We start from the raw sequence: 7,500 nt of genomic DNA, 5'->3' as shown, positions 1-7,500 counted from the left end.
GGCACAGGCCGATTTCCACCGGGTATGGCTCGTTGTGTGCGGCCGGACCAGGCGCAGCGGACGGTACCGAGCACTCGGAGGTCGGGCGCTGCCCGCCGGAGGTACAGCGAAAGGCTGCAAACCACTTTCCGCCGCCTCCCTCCGCGGGCGTGAGACCGACGGTCGTCGGGTTTAGTTCCGCGGCTAGAGCAGGACGAGGGGCAGCGAACGGTACCGGAACGAACCCGGTCGCACACCGGGAAGTCGAGTGCCGGGTCTCGAAACGGAGCCGGGTCGGCCCAGTTTAAAACGGAGAAGAGAGTGCTGCCCTCTGCGGGTGAAAACATGGAAGTACGTTGGTTAATGATTTCCAGTTCACCCCGCTTGGTCAGGCCCACTCGGAGGCGGATAACTCCGGAACGCCGAGGCCGATTTCCTCCGGGTATGGCTCGTTGCGTGCGGCAGGAGGAGGCGCAGCGTTCGGTACCGAGCACTCGGAGGTGCGGTGCTGCCCGCCGGAGTGACAGCGAAAGGCTGCGCACCCCTTTCCGCCTGCTAACTCGGCGTCCGTGAGACCGACCGACTCCGCTTTAGCACCGGAGCTAGAGTGGGGCAAGGGGCACCGAAGGGTACCGGAACGATGACGTTCGCACACCGGGAAGTCGAGTGCCGGGCCGCCGAAAGCGAGCAGGGTGCCACCGCTCGGGGCCCCGGTTTGTCCGTCCCACCCGGAGGCCCATATCTCCGGAAGGCACAGGCCGATTTCCTCCGGGTATGGCTCGTTGTGTGCGGCCGGACCAGGCGCAGCGGACGGTACCGAGCACTCGGAGGTCGGGCGCTGCCCGCCGGAGGTACAGCGAAAGGCTGCAAACCACTTTCCGCCGCCTCCCTCCGCGGGCGTGAGACCGACGGTCGTCGGGTTTAGTTCCGCGGCTAGAGCAGGACGAGGGGCAGCGAACGGTACCGGAACGAACCCGGTCGCACACCGGGAAGTCGAGTGCCGGGTCTCGAAACGGAGCCGGGTCGGCCCAGTTTAAAACGGAGAAGAGAGTGCTGCCCTCTGCGGGTGAAAACATGGAAGTACGTTGGTTAATGATTTCCAGTTCACCCCGCTTGGTCAGGCCCACTCGGAGGCGGATAACTCCGGAACGCCGAGGCCGATTTCCTCCGGGTATGGCTCGTTGCGTGCGGCAGGAGGAGGCGCAGCGTTCGGTACCGAGCACTCGGAGGTGCGGTGCTGCCCGCCGGAGTGACAGCGAAAGGCTGCGCACCCCTTTCCGCCTGCTAACTCGGCGTCCGTGAGACCGACCGACTCCGCTTTAGCACCGGAGCTAGAGTGGGGCAAGGGGCACCGAAGGGTACCGGAACGATGACGTTCGCACACCGGGAAGTCGAGTGCCGGGCCGCCGAAAGCGAGCAGGGTGCCACCGCTCGGGGCCCCGGTTTGTCCGTCCCACCCGGAGGCCCATATCTCCGGAAGGCACAGGCCGATTTCCTCCGGGTATGGCTCGTTGCGTGCGGCCGGACCAGGCGCAGCGGACGGTACCGAGCACTCGGAGGTCGGGCGCTGCCCGCCGGAGGTACAGCGAAAGGCTGCAAACCACTTTCCGCCGCCTCCCTCCGCGGGCGTGAGACCGACGGTCGTCGGGTTTGTTTCCGCGGCTAGAGCAGGACGAGGGGCAGCGAACGGTACCGGAAGGAACCCGGTCGCACACCGGGAAGTCGACTAGCGGGCCGCCGAAAGCGAGCACGGGGCCCCGGTTTGTCCGTCCCACCCGGAGGCCCATATCTCTGGAAGGCACAGGCCGATTTCCACCGGGTATGGCTCGTTGTGTGCGGCAGGACCAGGCGCAGCGGACGGTACCGAGCACTCGGAGGTCGGGCGCTGCCCGCCGGAGGTACAGCGAAAGGCTGCAAACCACTTTCCGCCACCTCCCTCCGCGGGCGTGAGACCGACGGTCGTCGGGTTTGTCTCCGCGGCTAGAGCAGGACGAGGGGCAGCGAACGGTACCGGAACGAACCCGGTCGCACACCGGGAAGTCGACCAGCGGGCCGCCGAAAGCGTGCTCGGGTCCCCGGTTTGTCTGTCCCACCCGGAGGCTGATATCTGAGGAAGTCCGAGGCCGATTTCCTCCGGCTAACTCGGCGGGCAATGTGTCCCCCCCCCACCATCTTCGGCTGATTACCGTGGCTGGACCGGATCAAGGAGCAACGGAACCGTGCCAGAACGACGTCGGTCGGACGGCGTGAACTGATAGTGCCGAGGCCGGAAACCGAGCCGGAAATGTGCACCGATTTATTGGTCCCACTCGCAGGCCCATATCTCCGGAAGGCCGAGGCCGATTTCCTCCGGGTATGGTTCGCTGCGTGCAGCCGGAAGGGGAGCAGCGGACGGCACTGAGCAGCCGGAGGTGCGGCGCTGCCCGCCGGAGCTGCAAGCGAAAGGCTGCGCACCGCTTTCCGCTGGCTAACTCGGCGGCCGTCAGGCCGACCGACTCCGCTTCAGCACGGGAGCTGGAGTCGGGCAAGGGGCACCGAAGGGTACCGGAAGGATCACGTTCGGACACCGGGAAGTCGAGTGCCGGGCCGCCGAAAGCGAGCTCGGGGCCCCGGTTTGTCCGTCCCACCCGGAGGCCCATATCTCGAGAAGGCACAGGCCGATTTCCTCCGGGTTTGGCTCGCTGCGTGCGGCCGGACGAGGCGCAGCGAACGGTACCGAGCACTCGGAGGTGCGGCGCTGCCCGCCGGAGGTACAGCGAAAGGCTGCAAACCGCTTTCCGCCTCCTCTCCCCTCGGGCGTGAGACCGACGGTCGTCTGGTTTGCTTCCGCGGCAAGAGCAGGACGAGGGGCACCGAGCGGTACCAGAACGAACCCGGTCGCACACCGGGATGTGGAGTGCCCGGCCCAAACCCGCTACCCCCCCCCCCCCCCCCAACACCCGAAAGCGAGCCCCGGTTTGTGGATTAAAAGTGAAGCGGCAAAGATTTGTAAAACAGCGTGAAATGATGAACCAGAAGCCCAAAGTAATGGTGGGAATAAAAGTTCCAAAATGTGAAATGGTGAACCAGAAGTTGTGTGAACTGTTTAACCCAAAGTGGCAAAAATGGATTAAAAGGGGTGAAATGATCGACCGCAAAGCAGGGCAAGCATTAAACAAAAGCAGCAGCATTTTTTAAAAAGGGACAAATGGTTTACCAGAATCCCAAAAGAATGCTCAGAGACTTAAGTCCCAAAGGGGAAATGGTTAACCAGTAGCTGGGTGAACTGCTTAACCCAAAGTGGGAAAAAGGATAAAAAAGGGGTGAACTGATCAACCAGAAGTCGACAACAATGTGCGGCGATTAAGTCTGAAAGAGGGAAAGGTTGACCGGAAAGCAGGGAAATGATTAAACAAAAGCAGAAAAATTCAGTAAAAAGGGGCAAGTGGTGAACCAGAAGTTGGGTGAACTGCTTAACCAAAAGTGGGAAAGAGGATTAAAAGGGGAGAAATGTTGAACCAGATGTCGAAAACAATGCGCGGCGATGAAGTCTGAAAGAGGAAAAGGTTGACCGCAAAGCAGGGAAAGGATTAAACAGAAGCAGCAATATCTTTTAAAAAGGGACAAATGGTGAACCAGAATCCCAAAAGAATGCTCAGAGACTTAAGTCCCAAAGGGGCAAATGGTTAACCAGAAGCTGGGTGAACTGTTTAACCAAAAGTGGGAAAAAGGATTAAAATGTTGTGAAATGATTAACCAGAAGGCGAAAGCAAAGTGCGGCGGCGAAGTCCTAAAGGGGAAAAGGTTGACCATAAAGCAGGGAAATGATTAAACAAAAGCGGAAAAATTCAGTAAGAAGGGGCAAATGGTTAACCAGAAGTTGGGTGAACTGCTTAACCAAAAGTGGGAAAAAGGATTAAAAGGGGAGAAATGTTTAACCAGATGTCGAAAACAATGCGCGGCGATGAAGTCTGAAAGAGGAATAGGTCGACCGCAAAGCAGGGAAATGATTAAACAAAAGCAGAAAAATTCAGTAAAAAGGGGCAAATGGTGAACCAGAAGCTGGGTGAACTGCTTAACCAAAAGTGGGAAAAAGGATTAAAAGGGGAGAAATGTTGAACCAGATGTCGAAAACAAGGTGCGGCGATGAAGTCTGAAAGAGGAATAGGTCGACCGCAAAGCAGGGAAAGGTTTAATCAAAAGCAGCAATATCTTTTAAAAAGGGACAAATGGTGAACCAGAATCACAAAAGAATGCTCAGAGACTTAAGTCCCAAAGGGGAAATGGTTAACCAGTAGCTGGGTGAACTGTCCAACCCAAAGTGGGAAAAAGGATTAAAAGGGGTGAAATGATTAACCAGGAGGCTAAAGCAATGTGCCGCGGTGAAGTCCTAAAGGGGAAAAGGTTGACCAGAAAGCAGGGAAAGCATTAAACAAAAGCGGCAACATTTTTTAAAAAGTGGCAAATGGTTAACCAGAATCCCAAAAGAATGCTCAGAGACTTAAGTCCCAAAGGGGAAATGGTGAACCAGAAGCTGGGTGAACTGGTGAACCAAAAGTGGGAAAAAGGATTAAAAGGGGAGAAATGATTAACCAGGAGGCTGAAGCAATGTGCCGCGGTGAAGTCCTAAAGGGTAAAAGGTTGACAAGAAAGCAGGGAAATGATTAAACCAAAGCGGAAAAATTCAGTATAATGGGGCAAATGGTTAACCAGAAGCTGGGTGAAATGGTTAACCAAAAGTGGCAAAAAAAGATTTAAAGGGGAAAAATGATTAACCAGAAGTCGACAACAATGCTCGGCGATGAAGTCTGAAAGGGGAAAAGGTTGACCAGAAAGCAGGGAAACGATTAAACAAAAGCGGCAACATTTTTTAAAAAGTGGCAAATGGTTAACCAGAATCCCAAAAGAATGCTCAGAGACTAAGTCCCAAAGGGGAAATGGTTAACCAGAAGCTGGGGGAAATGGTTAACCAAAAGTTGCAAAAATGATTAAAAGGGGTGAAATGATTAACCAGGAGGCTGAAGCAATGTGCCGCGGTGAAGTCCTAAAGGGGAAAAGGTTGACCACAAAGCAGGGAAAGCATTAAACAAAAGCGGCAACATTTTTTAAAAATTGGCAAATGATTAACCAGAATCCCAAAAGAATGCTCAGAGACTAAGTCCCAAAGGGGAAATGGTTAACCAGAAGCAGGGGGAAATGGTTAACCAAAAGTTGCAAAAATGATTAAAAGGGGTGAAATGATTAACCAGGAGGCTGAAGCAATGTGCCGCGGTGAAGTCCTAAAGGGGAAAAGGTTGACCACAAAGCAGGGAAAGCATTAAACAAAAGCGGCAACATTTTTAAAAAAGTGGCAAATGATTAACCAGAATCCCAAAAGAATGCTCAGAGACTAAGTCCCAAAGGGGAAATGGTTAACCAGAAGCTGGGGGAAATGGTTAACCAAAAGTTGCAAAAATGATTAAAAGGGGTGAAATGATTAACCAGGAGGCTAAAGCAATGTGCCGCGGTGAAGTCTGAAAGAGGGAAAGGTTGACCAGAAAGCATTAAACAAAAGTGGCAACATTTTTAAAAAATTGGCAAATGATTAACCAGAATCCCAAAAGAATGCTCAGAGACTAAGTCCCAAAGGGGAAATGGTTAACCAGAAGCTGGGGGAAATGGTTAACCAAAAGTTGCAAAAATGATTAAAAGGGGTGAAATGATTAACCAGGAGGCTGAAGCAATGTGCCGCGGTGAAGTCTGAAAGAGGGAAAGGTTGACCAGAAAGCATTAAACAAAAGTGGCAACATTTTTAAAAAAGTGGCAAATGATTAACCAGAATCCCAAAAGAATGCTCAGAGACCAAGTCCCAAAGGGGAAATGGTTAACCAGAAGCTGGGGGAAATGGTTAACCAAAAGTTGCAAAAATGATTAAAAGGGGTGAAATGATTAACCAGGAGGCTGAAGCAATGTGCCGCGGTGAAGTCTGAAAGAGGGAAAGGTTGACCAGAAAGCATTAAACAAAAGTGGCAACATTTTTTAAAAATTGGCAAATGATTAACCAGAATCCCAAAAGAATGCTCAGAGACCAAGTCCCAAAGGGGAAATGGTTAACCAGAAGCTGGGGGAAATGGTTAACCAAAAGTTGCAAAAATGATTAAAAGGGGTGAAATGATTAACCAGGAGGCTGAAGCAATGTGCCGCGGTGAAGTCTGAAAGAGGGAAAGGTTGACCAGAAAGCATTAAACAAAAGTGGCAACATTTTTTAAAAATTGGCAAATGGTTAACCAGAATCCCAAAAGAATGCTCACAGACTAAGTCCCAAAGGGGAAATGGTTAACCAGAAGCTGGGTGAAATGGTTAACCAAAAGTTACAAAAATGATTAAAAGGGGTGAAATGATCAACCAGAAGTCGAAAACAATGTGCGGCGATGAAGTCCTAAGGTGGAAAAGTTACCCAGAAGGCAGGGAAATGATCAAACGAAAGCAGCCAAAAAATTATTAAAAGAGGGGAACTGATGAACCAAAAGATGAGAAACGGCCCGCAGAGACTAAGTCCAAAACGGGAACTGGTGAACCGGAAATGATTAACCAAAAACTAAGTCCGAAGAGGGAACTGGTAAACCAGAACTGAGTAACCAGATTTTTAAAATTAATTATAAATGGGGAAACGATTGAGCAAAAGGCGGAAATTAAGTCACAGGGACCAGGTCCGAAAGGGCAAGAGGTTACCCCGTAGGGGGCATTCGTCAACTCAATCTGAAAATTTTGGAGGCAAATCTGACCAAAATGCGGAAATCGGACCACACCGCGAGGGGCGCCATTCGACGGGGCAGGGGTAGACGCGTCGAACGGTGCCTGAAGGTCCCGGCTGCGACACGTGAGTCCGGAGATATGGCCAGTCAAAGTCTGATGGGAGGTACCGAAGCCGAAAAATCGAAACGCGTTTGCGGCGATTCGGTGTCAGAAAGTCGGTCACGAATTCAAATTCGTCCCGCTGATTCGCCAATTGCCAGCCGGTTCCGGGGGGATTGGCGGGGTACCTGCAGGATAGTAAGAGGTGGCATGTCGAGACTTAGCCTGTTTACCAGACTTGTGTCCAGCGCCTCCAGGTCTGCAGAGACCGACCCGGGCTGCCGCCCAACCGACTTTTAAGCCTTTTGGGAGTGGGAATTTTTCCCATTTTTCCCCATTTTTCGGGTTTTTTGGTCGGGCTTGAAAACGGCGGCCCCGAGGCCTCCCGGGGCTGGCGGGCTTCGGCTCCCTTGCGAGAGGGTCCGAATTCCACCCGTTTAAGCCCAGAAAGGAGTTCGGAAGTCAGTCGGTCGAGGGAACCCCTTCGGAAGTCCGACGGGGATGGATTCGGCCGGCGTTTCGGATCTCCGGTCAGAGGATTCCCCCCCTGGGCGGGGGGGTGCGAGTAGCTGCCGGCAAACGGTCCCTTGCACTTGTGGCACAAAAAGTCCGAGCACAGGTTAATGAGTTGGCCGCGGAAGCCCCTATGCCGAAATGAGAAAGCCCCCGTTGCGGGGATTTAGTGACGCATCTGCGGCCGGAGGTGGG

This window comes from Heptranchias perlo, unplaced genomic scaffold, assembly GCF_035084215.1.
Source record: "Heptranchias perlo isolate sHepPer1 unplaced genomic scaffold, sHepPer1.hap1 HAP1_SCAFFOLD_336, whole genome shotgun sequence".
NCBI classification, from domain to species: Eukaryota; Metazoa; Chordata; class Chondrichthyes; order Hexanchiformes; family Hexanchidae; genus Heptranchias; species Heptranchias perlo.
This window is presented reverse-complemented; position numbering follows the sequence as displayed.